This window comes from Arachis ipaensis, chromosome B1 (assembly GCF_059453495.1).
Source record: "Arachis ipaensis isolate K30076 ecotype BB chromosome B1, ASM5945349v1, whole genome shotgun sequence".
Taxonomy (NCBI): Eukaryota; Viridiplantae; Streptophyta; class Magnoliopsida; order Fabales; family Fabaceae; genus Arachis; species Arachis ipaensis.
Window position 1 is genome coordinate 29,836,120 of NC_142436.1, and position 17,119 is coordinate 29,853,238.

A 17,119-nucleotide genomic window follows, 5' to 3' on the forward strand; every position below is an offset into this window, starting at 1 on the left:
TGCAAGATGCAAGCATCTCACTAGAGATGGCAGACAATTCAAGGAAACAGGCTTATGGACTTGTAGAGGATGTCTTGGTGAAGGTTGAAGGCCTGTACATCCCTGCTGATTTCATAATCCTAGATACTGGGAAGGAAGAAGATGAACCCTAAACCCTAAACCCTAAACCCATTCTTTAGGTTCATGATCATGTAAAATCACAAAAATAAATGAAAAATCAAAAACAGAATGAAAACAGCATAAAAAATAGCACACCCTGGAGGACAGGCTTACTGGCGTTTAAACGCCAGAATGGGCAGCACTCTGGGCGTTTAACGCCAGAAAAGGGCTGTCTGGCATCTGGCTGGCATTAAACGCCAGAAATGGGCATTTGGCTGGCGTTTAACGCCAGAAATAGGCAGCAGACTGGCGTTTAACGCCAGGAAAGGTAGCAGAACTGGCGTTTAACGCCAGAAAAGGTAGTAGAGCTGGCGTTAAATGCCAGATTTACTATCCTTTTGCGTCTGTCACTACGCCTAGCACTCGTGAGTTTGAAGCTCGTCACAGCCATCCCTTCCCAGATCCTACTCAGAATACCACAGACAAGGTTTAGACTTTCCAGATCTCAGAAATGGCCATCCATGGGTTCTAACTTATACCACGAAGACTCTAATATCTCGGACTCGGTCCTCTGTATTAGATATCTAAGAGATACTCATTCTAGCTTGTTTGCATGTAGAACGGAAGTGTTTGTCAGGCACGCATTCATAAGTGAGAATGATGATGAGCGTCACATAATCATCACATTCATCATGTTCTTGGGTGCGAATGAACATCTTAGAATAAGAATAAGCTTGAATTGAATAGAAAAATAATTGTACTTTGCATTAATTCATGAGGAACAGCCGAGCTCCACACCTTAATCTATGGTGTGTAGAAACTCTACCGTTGAAAATTCATAAGTGATAATGGAGTTCATTGGTCTTGGCCCCAGAGGGGGAACCAGAAGAACCAACCTAAAATGATCCGAAGATGTAACTAAAGATGTAAATACAATAGTAAAAAGTCCTATTTATGCTAAACTAGTTACTAGGGTTTACAAAAATGAGTAAATGATGCAGAAATCCACTTCTGGGGCCCACTGGGTGTGTGCTTGGGCTGAGCATTGAGATTTACATGTGTAGAGGCTTCTCTTGGAGTTGAATGCTAGTTTGTAACCTGTTTCTGGCGTTTAACTCCACTTTGCAACCTGTTTCTGGCATTTAACTCCAGAATGCAGCATGGAACTGGCGTTGAACGCCAGTTTGCGTCGTCTAAACTCGGGCAAAATATGGACTATTATATATTGCTGGAAAGCCCTGGATGTCTACTTTCCAACACAATTGAGAGCGCGCCATTTGGAGTTCTGTAGCTCCAGAAAATCACTTTGAGTGTAGGGAGGTCAGAATCCAACAGCATTTGCAGTCCTTCTTCAACCTCTGAATCTGATTTTTGCTCAAGTCCCTCAATTTCAGCCAGAAAATACCTGAAATCACAGAAAAACACACAAACGCATAGTAAAGTCCAGAAATGTGATTTTTTTTAAAGACTAATAAAAATATACTAAAAACTAACTAAATTATACTGAAAACTATGTAAAAACAATGCCAAAAAGCGTATAAATTATCCGCTCATGACAACACCAAACTTAAATTGTTGCTTGTCCCCAAGCAACTGAAAATCAAATAGGATAAAAAGAAGAGAATATACTATAAATTCCAAAATATCAATGAAACTTAGCTCCAATCAGATGAGCGGGACTTGTAGCTTTTTGCCTCTTGAATAGTTTTGGCATCTCACTTTATCCATTGAAGTTCAGAATGATTGGCATCTATAGGAACTCAGAGTTTAGATAGTGTTATTGATTCTCCTAGTTCAGTATGTTGATTCTTGAACACAGCTACTTTATGAGTCTTGGCCGTGGCCCTAAGCACTTTGTTTTCCAGTATTACCACCGGATACATAACTGCCACAGACACATAATTGGGTGAACCTTTTCAGATTGTGACTCAGCTTTGCTAAAGTCCCCAATTAGAGGTGTCCAGGGTTCTTAAGCACACTCTTCTTTTTGCTTTGGACCTTGACTTTAACCGCTCAGTCTCAAGTTTTCACTTGACACCTTCACGCCACAAGCACATGGTTAGGGACAGCTTGGTTTAGCCACTTAGGCCAGGATTTTATTTCTTTAGGCCCTCCTATCCACTAATGCTCAAAGCCTTGGATCCTTTTTATTACCCTTGCATTTTGGTTTTAAGGGCTATTGGATTTTTGCTCTTGCCTTTTGGTTTAAAGAGCTTTTGGCTTTTTCTGCTTGCTTTTTCTTTTTCTTTTATTTTTGCCATTTTTTTCTGCAAGCTTTTGTATTCACTGCTTTTTCTTGCTTCAAGAATCATTTTTATGATTTTTCAGATTATCAAATAACATTTCTCTTTTTTTCATCATTCTTTCAAGAGCCAACATATTTAACATTCATAAACAACAACTTCAGAAGACATATGCACTGTTCAAGCATTCGTTCAGAAAACAAAAAGTATTGCCACCACATCAAAATAATTAAACTAGTTTCAAGGATGAATTTGAAACCATGTACTTCTTGTTCTTTTGTAATTAAAATATTTTTCATTCAAGAGAGGTGATGGATTCATATTCATAACTTTAAGGTATAGACACTTAAATACTAATGATCATGTAATAAGACACAAATATAAATAAACATAAAGCTCAAAAATCGAAAAACAGGAAAATAAATAAACAAGGAGATTAAGGAATGAGTCCACCTTAGTGAGGGTGGCGTCTTCCTCTTCTTGAAGAACCAATGGTGCTCTTGAGCTCCTCTATGTCTCTTCCTTGTCTTTCTTGCTCCTCCCTTATAGCTCTTTGATCTTCTCTAATTTCATGAAGGATGATGGAGTGCTCTTGGTGCTCCACCGTTAGTTGTCCCATGTTAGAACTTAATTCTCCTAGGGAAGTGTTGATTTGTTCCCAATAGTTTTGTGGAGGGAAATGCATCCCTTGAGGCATCTCAGGGATTTCATTGTGAGGAATCTCCTCATACTCAAGTTGAGGTTCATGATCTCTTGTTTGCTCCATCCTTTTCTTAGTGATGGGCTTATCCTCTTCAATGAGGATGTCTTCCTCTATGTCAATTCCAGCCGAATTGCAGAGGTGACAGATGAGGTGAGGAAAGGCTAACCTTGCCAAAGTGGAGGACTTGTCAGCCACCTTGTAGAGTTCTTGAGGTATAATCTCATGAACTTCCACCTCCTCTCCAATCATGATACTATGGATCATGATGTCCCGGTCTATAGTAACTTCAGACCGGTTGCTAGTAGGAATGATTGAGCGTTGGATGAACTCTAGCCATCCCCTAGCCACTGGTTTGAGGTCAAGCCTTCTTAGTTGAACCGGCTTGCCCCTTGAGTCAATTTTCCATTGAGCTCCTTCCACACATATGTCCATAAGGACTTGGTCCAACCTTTGATCAAAGTTGACCCTTCTAGTGTAGGGGCGTGCGTTCTCTTCCATCATTGGCAAGTTGAGCGCCAGTGACGAATGGATTTTTGACGGTTCAGAATTTCACAAATGAATTCTCGTTGCAAGTATAGTTTCTAAACCAATCACTAATCCTTTCATACAAAAAGTTGTTTGTCACTAGTACAAACCCCTAAAATTTATAAACCGAAGTATTGGACCTCGGGTCGTTCTCCCTAGGAATTACAATAAAGTGTCTTGTTATTGGTTATGAGTTATTTTGGGGTTTTGGATGAGAGGCATGAAAAGTAAATGGCAATGGAAATAAACTAACTACTATAAAAGCTCTTGGCAAGATATGAGAACTAGAAGTCCTATCCTAGTTATCCTTCTCAATGGCAATGAGAATTGTTCATTGCTACCACTTAGTTAACCCTTACTAATTAAAGGCAAGTCAAGTGGATGAATTGCCTTGAGCCACAAGTCCTAGCCAACTCCCAAGGAAAGACTAGATTTAGTGCATTCCAAACCAATTAGCAATCTTTCCAATTATCAATCAACAAAGGAATTAGATGACTCAAGTGTCACTAATTACTCTACCATAGCCAAGAGGAACAAAATCTATACTAAAATCCAACCAAGCATTTCATCAAACACTTGGAAGGCACAAAAGAAAAGTATAGTCAATCACAACAAGAATGAATTCTAACTACAATTGAATACAAAGGATCAGCAACAACAACCAAGGAAATCGCAATTATCATGAATTACCTCAAATTGCATTATTAAAAGGAAATAAAGAGAACAAGAGTATCTCAATTACAAAACCTAGAAACAAAATAAGAGAAATTACAACAAGAGAATAGGGATAGGGAGAAGAACCAAAGAGTAGCAATCATCAATTGAAGGTAGAAGTAGAAGGAGACTTGAATTAAACCTAGAACTATGAGATCCTAATATGAGATCCTAATCTAACCCTAATTCCTAATCCTAATTCTAGAGAGAAGAGAGAGCTTCTCTCTCTAAAACTCTAAACTAAAAGTGATTATATGTCAAAAAGTGATGATAATGATGCCTTCCCCTTAATCCTTCATCCTTTTATTCCTTTCCCTTAGCAATTTGGCGCCAAAAATGGGTTAAGAAACCCTCTCAAATCGCCAGGCACGTGTTGCATTAGTGAGGTCATGTGCCCTCATCGACGCGTGCGCGCACGGTACGCGTGCGCGTCCCTGGCTAGTTCTGCGATGTGCGCGCGAGCGCCTTGTGCGCGTGCGCGTGCATGGCTGACTTTGCTTCTTTGACTTTTTATGCTTCTCTCCACTTGTATGCTTCCTTCCTTGCTTCCTTTGATCCATGCCTAGCCTATTTCAATCCTGGAATTACTAGCAAACACATCAAGGCATCTTATGGAATCAAAGAAGAACTAGAATTCATCAAAATAAGGCTTAGAAAGCATGTTTTTACACTTAAGCACAAATATGGGAGAGATAACAAAATCATGCTAATTCCTAGGCTAAATGTGACAAAAGGTTATCAAAATACTCTAAATTCAATGCAAAACAAACCGTCAAATTGGGGTTTGTCAACCTCCCCACACTTAAGCCTTAGCATGTCCTCATGCTAAAATAAGAAGGAACTAAGGGTTATGACATTTATTGAATGCAACTAAACTATATGAGTCCTATCTAAATGCAATTATCTAAAGCAATTGGAAATGCTTAGTTTAAACAAATCAATTCTCAAGAGAGCACGTGTACACAAGAGCTAGGTAATAAGGACTAAGTCCAAACCACAATTGTATTGAATTGTCAAAAAGAGTTCAAACTTGCAAGAATATAGATAATATGGGTGAACACATGTGACTGAACTTTTGAACCCTCACCGGATGTGTATCCGCTCTATTCACTCGAGTGTTTAAGGGTCAATTCACTCAATTCCTTTCTAATCATGTTTTCCAAAATTTGATTTTCTTCTAACAATCAACACTTATTCAATGCATGCATACATTCATCATGAGGTCTTTCATTTAGGTTGTAATGGGGTTAGGGTCAAGGTAGGATCATTTATGGTCAAGTGGACTAGGATTTGAATCTTTGATTAGCATAGACTTTCCCACCTAACCTATTTAATGACTTATACAAATGCAAGCTATTCTAACTACCCATTCTTCACTTTTTCTTACATACTCATGCATTTTCTTTTCATTTCACAACACTTATGCATTGATTCTTATTGAGCTTCACTTTGGGCATTTTGTCCCCTTTATTGCTTTTCTCTTTTTTTTTTCTTTTTCTATATACATTTTTTTCTTTTCTTTTCCTCATCATTTTTTTTATATATTTTTTTCTTTTTCTTCTTTCAAACTAAATATGAGAACATCAATGCATAAGGTCTCTACATTTAATCAATACATGAATATGTGCCCAATTCTTAAACATAAAAGTGTACTGCCCCTTTTATCCCATCCAATGTTCCCAAGCCTCACCAGCTTTGAATAATAAAACACTCTCACTAGCCTAGGTCAATCAAAGATCCAAACAAGGACTTTTCATTGGTTTTCCGCCTTAGGCTTGTAATGTGCTGAGATAAGAATAAGTGGGTTGAGCATAGGCTCAAAATTGGCTAACAATGGGGAGTAAAAGGTTGGCTATTTGGGTAAGTGGCTAATGAAAGAATGGCCTCAATCATATAAATGCACAAACACAAGAAATAAACGGATATATAGAATCAAGCAAATCAAGGGTCACAATCATGGAAAGAGAACAATTTCACACAAGAATGGAAAATAAATGGTCATAAAATGTAACCACATCAATAGGCTCAAGTCTCACAAGCTTGTGTTCTCAATTCAATACATACTTCACAAGGTATGAAATTCAAGCAAGTTTCAAAAATTCTCTTTCAATCAATTGGGTCAATGTCCTATATTTAAACTTCTTGAAAAATCTCAATGTTTGACTAAGCATTGTTGTGATTGAAAAGTTCAAAAATTTTCTTAGTTCACCCTTTCCTTTTTCACTTAAAACTAATATGTTATGCAAAAAGGGTGACTAAATATTTGCAATCCAAAGTATGATTTCTAATCACAACTACAAACTAAAAACAAAGATAAACAAAATGTATAAAGAAGAATCCAACTAAAAGTACGGAATCTATCATCCAAAACATCTAAAAATATCCAAAAGCATCAAAATATCTAAAATCCAAAATAAGCAATAAAAATATCCAAAGCAAACTAGAAATGCATCAAAATATATACAAAGATGTGCAAAATGAGATAACTAGGCCGAAAAGTTCACCGGTTCCCAAATAAAGCTACCGGTGCCCTCCCCACACTTAAAACCAAGCATCGTCCTCGATGCTAAACCGGAGGATCAGTGGGAGGTACAACGATAGACTCTGGCTCTGACTGTGGTTGTGGCTGTGGGACCGGCTCCTCCTGAGTCTGTGGCTGCTCTGTAGTGTCAGGGGCCTCCTGCTGGGCCGGTGCCTCTGCGTCCTCCTCCTGATGATCCTGCTCATCGGAGGTCGGAGAGTCTGGAAGCGGAGGTAACTCAGCGCCAAGGGAGATGAGGGCCTGATCCATCCGATCCAGTTGGCGTCTGACATGGAGCCTCTCGCGCTCCAAGAACCGAAACAGACGCTGAACCAGTAGGTAAGTAGGCTCGGGTGCTGAAGGGGGTGGGGCTGCTGGCAAAGAAGATGGTGTAGCTGCCTCGACTGCCGCTCTAGCTCGAGAACGGCGGCTGGTCGGGGGCCTCTCGTGCACCCACACACCCCAGGGAATAGTAACTCCCTTGTCGTCGTCATCCGGAGGTGGTGGTGTCACGTCATCGTCCTCCCACGGGACATCAGCTAGCTCAGCTAAGCTAGTAACCAGTGTGGGAAACAGTAATAAGCCGCGAATATGAGCTCTCCACATGCTATGCCGAATCAGTCGGGGAAAATATACTTCCTTTCTCTCCATGACACACCCAATCAAGACCAGCATATCCATCGGAATCTCCGAAAAGTGAGTGGTAGGGAAGACATAGTGGGCAAATATTTGTTGCCAAGTCCTAGCCTCCCTAGTCAGATGTGCAAATAGCATGCCCTTGGGCTTTGTGTTGCTCGAATCCATTACCCAAGTAGCATCTGTTGTAGCAATCACGCGCCTAAGTGCCTCATAGTCGAAAGTCATGGAGAGGAGAGCTACCTCTGCCTGCTGGTAGGCACAAGTCTCAGGAGTGCCAACTCCGCAGAGCAGTGCATCCCTCAAGGCATCCTCAGTGATCATAATCTCTCTACCCCTCAAGAATACTGAATCCAAGCCGGGTCGAAAGAAATTGTAGTAAAATTCCTTGACCCACGAGATGTTAATCCGTCCCAAGTCCCTATCGACGAAATCCAAGCCCAGCTCAGAAATACGGGCGTTTATGGCACGCCTCACATCATTTGGAAGATTCAGCTTCTTCTCAATATTCAGATTCTTCTTCGCATAACGGGAAAGGCGGAGCTCGCAGTAGAGATTCAGAAATTTGGTTGGATCAGTGGACGAAAGTAACTGATTTTCTTTCTCCTCCTCATTCAGCGGGTTCCTCGCATAGTTAGCAGATGGTGGGGGTGCAGGGGTCTTGGAGCGCTTCCTTTTTTGGAAGCAGATGCTATAGCTTTTCCTCTATCCGACATCCTGAAAAATATGATAGAATATATAAAACATTTAGCATGTAACAAAGAAGGCATGTTCAGGATACAAATATCAAAGAGCAATCATGATGTTGCACTGAATATGCAAAAGTGAACAAGTAAACCAAAATAAAAAATGCAAGCTTCATTAAAGTCAACAACTCATATTCAAAAGGCAATAATATCATCATATAGTTGAAGGAATTTGTTAAAGATGGTTAAAGGTGAGTGGAAGTGAAAAGGGTAAAGAAGTTAGTAAGTTAGAAAAGTAGGTTAGTGATATGATGATATTTATGCGTAATGAAAAGAAAAGTTGTGGTTTATGTTCACGATGATCGATGCAAGTCCGGGAAGTCAAAAGGAAGTGGAAATTTGCCCAAAATTGAAATAAAGACCAAAGTGAAATTAATTTCTTTGAAAATCGGGCAGCATTCCGGCTTAAAATTGGACGTTCCCGGATAGCAAGTTAGCACAATTAGCATGGAAAACAACATCAATTAGGCAAAGCAGTGGTTGTATGACATTCAGTCGACAAGAAAAGCATAAAAACAGTCCAAAATCAGCAAACAACATGCAGAGAAACAGACAGCAAGTAAGCACATACGGAGCACTTATCAGGCCTAGAATCTTCTATCCAGCCCTAGCTACCTAACCGCAATTATTTCTATCTAACCTAACATGCAAAGTTCTAAGCCTAACTAACGAACATGCAATAGACTAACGAACAGAAACAGAAGATTAAAAGAAAAACAGAAAGGTGTAAGTTGCGTAGGAACCTGGGGGCAGAAGGGAACTAGAAATGGAAAGGGAATTCGGGAGTAGGGCCAAGAATCAGAATTCGCGCCGCCATCAACGGTGGCGGTTATGGCAGAGGAGCGGCGGCGAGAGTTGCTGCGGCGGCCGAGATGAAATGGGTGGGTGAGAGGGAAAGAGAGGTTGAGGGCGAGTTGCCGACTGTGATGGTGGCGCGGCGGCGGAGATGGTGGCGCGGTGGAAGTTTGAGAAACTGAGGGGGGAGGGACGGTGAGAGGGGGGAGAGGAAGAGGAGGACAGAGGAGTAAGGGAGAAGAGGAGGGAGAAGAAGGGAAGGCAGTGATGGCGGCGGCGGCGATGGTGGCGGAGCGCTCGCCGGAGGTTGGTCGGTCAGGAGAGGAGGAAGGTGAAGAATGGTGGGGGAGGAAAATGGAACGTTAAAGAGAAAGGGGGTTGGGGTGCGCGAATGCGCTGGGGCTTGCGTCTCAGGGGTAAGTGAAAATTCGAGTCCACGCGCGCGCGCACCCTGCGCGTTCGCGTGGATGGAGGGAATGGAAGAACGGCGCGGAAGCGTCATACGCGCAGGCGCGTATATGAAGGAGTCGGGATGGGCGCGGACGCGCAAGGCGCGCGTCGGCGCGGATGTGCTGGGCTGGAGGCTTAAAAGAGGCCCAGAGTTGGCACAACTCTCGGGTCCTTTGGCCCTGGTTGATGCTAATACGCATCGACGCGCACGCGCACTGGGCGCGTTCGCGTGAGCTGCTTGATCTTATTGGATGGGTGCGGAGGCATGAAGTACGCCAACGCGTGAACAGCGAGGGGTGCGGACGCGTATAGCGTGCGTTCGCGCGAGTTGGGTTGAGCTGGGGGCTTAAAAGAGGCCCAGATCCAGCCCAACTCTCTGGAAATCGGCCCAGAAGTTCTAGCAGCGGGTCGACGCGTACACGGCAGATGCGCGTACGCGTGCGTTTCCCTATAGCTTTATAGGCGCACACGCGTGTGGTGCGCGTCAGCGTGGAATGAATTGGGCTCGAGGCACAAGGCTGGCCTAAGAGAGGCCCAACTCTCTGGAAAATGGGTGATGATGCGTCCGCTCAGGGGCGCGTGCGCGTACGCTGTGCGCGTGCGTTCCCTCCCTCCCCTTTTTTTTTTGTTTTTTTTGTTTTTTTTTTTTAAGCAGAAAAATTATGCCTAAGAGCTCCCTAGACTACTTACAGCTCTTTATTCAATCAACCATCACACAATTTGCAAAAATGCAATTTGATATTATTCATCTACTACGAAACACAACATACATGTGACTAGGCTAACAATTAAGTTGTACAAACAAATTATGTGAAACATCTACCTACAATGGTAACTCAAATCACTTATTAGGCAAATTTAAAAGAGAATGGAAAGAGTTTACCATGGTGGGGTGTCTCCCACCTAGCACTTTTAGTTTAAGTCCTTAAGTTGGACATTTTGAGATGCTTATTGTCATGGTGGCTTATGTTTGTACTCATCCTTGAATCTCCAAGGATCTTTGCTCCTCAATTGGTTGACAGAATTTCCAACCCTTTTCATCAAGCTTGGGCAAAGTTCTACACAAGATATGAGTCCCCATAGTTGGTCTTCACATAGCGAACCGGGATCCCATATCTTGTCTTCACACCCATCTTCGATTTGATCTTCATACTTTTTCTTTCCGGGCGGTTGTTGACATATAGAATTCTCTTTAACATACCAAACCTTCTGTTGAGACCCATGCAATGTGATATTCTTCCAATCATTGTTCCTATGCCTTGAAACTTTGACCTTAATGAGCCTAATTCCTAACTGGCAACCACTACACAACTTATTCTTGCTTTTAATTCCACAAAGAGCTCTAAGTTGTCCATCCGTTTCAATCAAACCATATTCAAGCGAGAAAGTGAAGCTTATGAATAAGAATTTTACCCACTTGAATGTTGTGTTGGATGGTGACTCGGGAAGGGAGACCTCCCCACACTTAGACAATGCAAGGTCTACTTCCTTGTGCTCTTCTTTGTGTATTTCCACCTCTTTGCGAGCTTTCTTGATTTCAACCTTTCCCCTTTTATCACATAGCTTGGTGTTGTCTTCAAGAACTTTGATTTCTTGCCTAATGGGAGGTGGTTCAATTTTGGATAGAAATTCATTGATGAATAGATCCATTTCTTGGTCAACCTCTTCATATTCTTCAATTTCGATATACACCATGCCAACATTTTCCTCTTGGTAGCTCTCTTTCTCATTGCTCACCAAGGGTATGGGAGGTTGTGCACACTCTTTAATACTTTCAACTCCATGTCCAATGGGAGAGGATTCCATTGTAGAGAGAAATTCATCCATGATTGAATCCATCTCTTGATAAGCCTCTTCCAAGTCTCCAACGATGATATGCCTTGGGGGTTGCGCACCGTCTTCAACTTCAATATCAAGCTCCTTGGAAGAGTGCTCCATGAGACTACATTCCCTTGGACTCTCAACATCTCCTAAATTTTCAACCACTTCTTCCTTTTCTTCAATGATTATAGGTTCCTCTAGTTGCTCCAATACAAAATTTGACTCCTCTTTCTCCACCGAATTTTCCAATTTCACCTTCATACTTTGCTCTTCTTTTGACTTTTCACATGTGGTCACGGAAGTACCTTGAGTATTCAAGCATTGGTGGGCTAAAGTGTGCACCACCTTGGTCAAATTGGTCACAAACTCAAGTGTATCCCGCTTCATGGCTTCTTGTCCTTGGAGTAACAAAGTGAGAGGATCGTCTATTGGGGCTTGGGGTGAATAGGAGGGTTCATTATTTTGGAGAGAGGGTTCATAGTAGGAAGGTGGTTCTTCTTGGTAAGGGTATGGAGATGGTGAGGGTTGAGGTGGTTCATGGTAGTAATCTTGATAAGGTTGTGGTGGTTCTAAAGGTTCTTGCTCATAATGATCACAAGGATGTGGTATGGGTGATTGGTTATATGATGGATAAGGGTCACCTAAAGGTACTTGGTAGAAAGGGGCTTGTGAGTATGGTTGAGCATCATGTTGAGGATAAGATTCATAGGCATATGGTGGTGGTTGATTGTCATAAAAGGAGTCACCATAGCCATTGAATTGACATACATTAGGATGAGAATTATACCTATAAGTGTCCGAAGGTTGATGCCAATAGGAGTGATCAATTCCTTGAGGCTCCTCCCATCTTGGAGTGTTCCATCCTTGGTACATGTTAGCTTTGAAGTTCACATTCCCTACAACACAATTAGAGCCAAACTCATAGCCAAAGTGAGAATTCATTATGGAAAAACAAAATAAAACTAACAAAATCTAGTAAACAAGCAAAAGACAAACTATTTACACTATTCACATATGTACAATAACCAATAACATAACACCATTGCAAATCCCCGGCAACGGCGCCATTTTGACGAATGGATTTTTGACGGTTCAGAATTTCACAAATGAATTCTCGTTGCAAGTATAGTTTCTAAACCAATCACTAATCCTTTCATACAAAAAGTTGTTTGTCACTAGTACAAACCCCTAAAATTTATAAACCGAAGTATTGGACCTCGGGTCGTTCTCCCTAGGAATTACAATAAAGTGTCTTGTTATTGGTTATGAGTTATTTTGGGGTTTTGGATGAGAGGCATGAAAAGTAAATGGCAATGGAAATAAACTAACTACTATAAAAGCTCTTGGCAAGATATGAGAACTAGAAGTCCTATCCTAGTTATCCTTCTCAATGGCGATGAGAATTGTTCATTGCTACCACTTAGTTAACCCTTACTAATTAAAGGGAAGTCAAGTGGATGAATTGCCTTGAGCCACAAGTCCTAGCCAACTCCCAAGGAAAGACTAGATTTAGTGCATTCCAAACCAATTAGCAATCTTTCCAATTATCAATCAACAAAGGAATTAGATGACTCAAGTGTCACTAATTACTCTACCATAGCCAAGAGGAACAAAATCTATACTAAAATCCAACCAAGCATTTCATCAAACACTTGGAAGGCACAAAAGAAAAGTATAGTCAATCACAACAAGAATGAATTCTAACTACAATTGAATACAAAGGATCAGCAACAACAACCAAGGAAATCGCAATTATCATGAATTACCTCAAATTGCATTATTAAAAGGAAATAAAGAGAACAAGAGTATCTCAATTACAAAACCTAGAAACAAAATAAGAGAAATTACAACAAGAGAATAGGGATAGGGAGAAGAACCAAAGAGTAGCAATCATCAATTGAAGGTAGAAGTAGAAGGAGACTTGAATTAAACCTAGAACTATGAGATCCTAATATGAGATCCTAATCTAACCCTAATTCCTAATCCTAATTCTAGAGAGAAGAGAGAGCTTCTCTCTCTAAAACTCTAAACTAAAAGTGATTATATGTCAAAAAGTGATGATAATGATGCCTTCCCCTTAATCCTTCATCCTTTTATTCCTTTCCCTTAGCAATTTGGCGCCAAAAATGGGTTAAGAAACCCTCTCAAATCGCCAGGCACGTGTTGCATTAGTGAGGTCATGTGCCCTCATCGACGCGTGCGCGCACGGTACGCGTGCGCGTCCCTGGCTAGTTCTGCGATGTGCGCGCGAGCGCCTTGTGCGCGTGCGCGTGCATGGCTGACTTTGCTTCTTTGACTTTTTATGCTTCTCTCCACTTGTATGCTTCCTTCCTTGCTTCCTTTGATCCATGCCTAGCCTATTTCAATCCTGGAATTACTAGCAAACACATCAAGGCATCTTATGGAATCAAAGAAGAACTAGAATTCATCAAAATAAGGCTTAGAAAGCATGTTTTTACACTTAAGCACAAATATGGGAGAGATAACAAAATCATGCTAATTCCTAGGCTAAATGTGACAAAAGGTTATCAAAATACTCTAAATTCAATGCAAAACAAACCGTCAAATTGGGGTTTGTCAGCCAGCCTTACATTTTTCGGACTGAAATCTAAGTATTTCTCCCGAACCATGGTGAGCCAATGCTTTGGATTCGGGTTCACACTTTGATCATGGTTCCTAGTGATCCATGCGTTTGCATAGAACTCTTGAACCATTAGGATCCCGACTTGTTGAATGGGGTTGGTGAGAACTTCCCAACCTCTCCTTTGGATCTCAAGTCGGATCTCCGGATACTCATTCTTTTTGAGCTTGAAAGGAACCTCAGGGATCACTTTCTTCTTGGCCACAACTTCATAGAAGTGGTCTTGATGGACCTTTGAGATGAATCTCTCCATCTCCCATGACTCAGAGGTGGAAGCAATTGCCTTCCCTTTTCTCTTTCTATAGGTTTCTCTGGCCTTAGGTGCCATTAATGGTTATGGAAAAACAAAAAGCTATGCTTTTTACCACACCAAACTTAAAATGTTTGCTCATCCCCGAGCAAAAGAAGAAAGAAAGAAGAAGAAGAAGAAGAAGAAAATGGAGGAGATGGGGGAAGAAGATGTATTCGGCCAAGGGGAAGAAGAGAGGGTTGTGTTGTGTGAAAATGAAGAAGGAATGAGGGGTTTATATAGGAGTTGGGGAGGGGTTTAGGGTTTGGCCATTAGGGTTGGGTTTGGGAGGGAAAATATTTTGAATTTGAAGGTAGGTGGGGTTTTTGGGGAAGAGAGTCATGAAAAGGTGTGAAGAGGAGAGAAGAAGGGTAGGTGGGGATCCTGTGGGGTCCACAGATCCTAAGGTGTCAAGGGTTTTTCATCCATGCATCTTTTAGACGTGTAAAACAACTTATACATGCAATCCTGGCGTTTAACGCTAGACTGCTGCCTGTTTCTGGCGTTAAACGCCACTTCCATGCTCTGTTCTGGCGTTTAATACTAAGTAGATGCTTGTTTCAGGCGTTAAACGCTAGCTTGGTTCCTGTTTCTGGTGTTAAACGCCAGACAGATGCTTGTTTCTGGCGTTTAAATGTCAGACTGCTCTCCTCCAGGGTGTGCTATTTCTTCTGCTATTTTTCATTTTGTTTTTGATTTTTCAGTAGTTTTTGTGACTTCACATGATCATCAACCTAAGGAAAACAGAAAATAACAATAGAAAATAAATAAATATAATTAGATAAAATTGGGTTGCCTCCCAACAAGCGCTTCTTTAATGTCAATAGCTTGACAGTGAGCTCTCATGGAGCCTCACAGGTGTTCAGAGCATTGTTGGAACCTCCCAACACCAAACTTAGAATTTGAATGTGGGGGTTCAACACCAAACTTAGAGTTTGGTTGTGGCCTCCCAACACAAAACTTAGAGTTTGACTGTGGGGGCTTTGGTTGACTCTGCAGTGAGAGAAGCTTTTCATGCTTCCTCTCCATGGTTACAGAAGGAGATCCTTGAGTTTTAAATACAAGGTTGTCCTCATTCAGTTGAAGGATCAATTCTCCTCTGTCCACATCAATCACAGCTCTTGCTGTGGCTAGGAAGGGTCTTCCAAGGATGATGATTCATCCTCATCCTTCCCAGTATCCAGGATTATGAAATTAGCAGGGATGTAAAGGCCTTCAACCTTTACTAGCACGTCCTCCACTTGTCCATAAGCCTATTTTCTTGAGTTGTCTGCCATCTCTAATGAGATTCTGGCAGCTTGCACCTCAAAGATTCCCAGTTTCTCCATTACAGAGAATGGCATGAGGTTTATCCCTGACCCAAGGTCACATAGAGCCTTCTCAAAGGTCATGGTGCCTATGGTACAAGGTATTAAGAACTTTCCAGGATCCTATTTCTTCTGAGGCAATGTCAGTTGATCCAGATCACTCAGTTCATTGATGAGCAAGGGAGGTTCATCTTCCCAAGTCTCATTACCAAATAATTTGGCATTCAGCTTCATGATTGCACCAAGGTACTTGGCAACTTGCTCTTCAGTAACATCCTCATTCTCTTCAGAAGAAGAATATTCATCAGAGCTCATGAAGGGCATAAGGAGGTTCAATAAAATCTCTATGGTCTCTAGATGAGCCTCAGATTCCTTTGGTTCCTCAAAGGGAAACTCCTTGTTGATCACTGGACGTCCCAGGAGGTCTTCCTCACTGGGATTCACGTCCTCCCCCTCCCCTGTAGGTTTCGCCATGATGGTTAAATCAATGGCCTTGCATTCTCTTTTTGGATTCTCTTCTGTATTGCTTGGGAGAGTACTAAGAGGAGTTTAAGTGACTTTTTTACTCAGCTGGCCCACATGTGCCTCCAAATTTCTAATGGAGGACCTTGTTTCATTCATAAAACTTAAAGTAGCCTTAGATAGATCAGAGACTATATTTGCTAAGCTAGATGGATTCTGCTCAGAATTCTCTGTCTGTTGCTGAGTGGATGATGGAAAAGGCTTGCTATTGCTAAACCTGTTTCTTCCACTATTATTAAAGCCTTGTTGAGGCTTTTGTTGATCCTTCCATGAGAAATTTGGATGATTTCTCCATGAGGGATTATAGGTGTTTCCATAGGGTTCACCCATGTAATTCACCTTTGCTATTGCAGGGTTCTTAGGATCATAAGCTTCTTCTTCAGAAGATGCCTCTTTAGTACTGTTGGATGATTCTTTCAATCTATTCAGACTCTGAGAGATCATATTGACTTGCTGAGTCAATATTTTATTCTGAGCCAATATGGCATTCAGAGTATCAATTTCAAGAATTCCCTTCCTCATAGGCGTCCCATTATTCACAGGATTCCTTTCAGAAGTGTACATGAACTGGTTATTTGCAACCATGTCAATGAGTTCTTGAGCTTCTACAGGCGTTTTCTTTAGGTGAATGGATCCACCTGCAGAATGGTCCAGTAACATCTTTGATAACTCAGACAGACCATCATAGAATATATCCAGAATAGTCCATTCTGAAAGCATGTCAGAAGGACACTTTTTGGTGAGCTCCTTGTATCTCTCCCAAGCTTCATAGAGGGATTCTCCTTCTTTCTATCTGAAGGTTTGAACATCCACTCTAAGCTTACTAAGCTTTTGAGGAGGAAAGAACTTGGCTAAGAAAGCCGTGACCAGCTTATCCCAAGAGTTCAGGCTATCCTTAGGTTGAGAGTCCAACCATATTCTAGCTCTGTCTCTTACAGAAAATGGGAAAAGCATAAGCCTGTAGACCTCAGGATCAACCCCATTAGTCTTAACAATATCACAGATCTGCAAGAATTCAGTTAAGAACTGAAAAGGATCTTCAGATGGAAGTCCATGAAATTTGCAATTCTGCTGCATCAGAGAAACTAATTGAGGTTTAAGCTCAAA

General features: G+C 41.4%; 1 non-coding gene across 1 annotated transcript; it reads left to right on the forward strand.

Moving 5' to 3' along the window:
• Positions 1-16,726: 16,726 nt before the first annotated feature.
• On the forward strand, positions 16,727-16,834 carry LOC148576094 (small nucleolar RNA R71). The gene has a single exon (XR_015902825.1). It is a non-coding gene; the product is annotated as a small nucleolar RNA R71 (small nucleolar RNA).
• Positions 16,835-17,119: the final 285 nt, after the last annotated feature.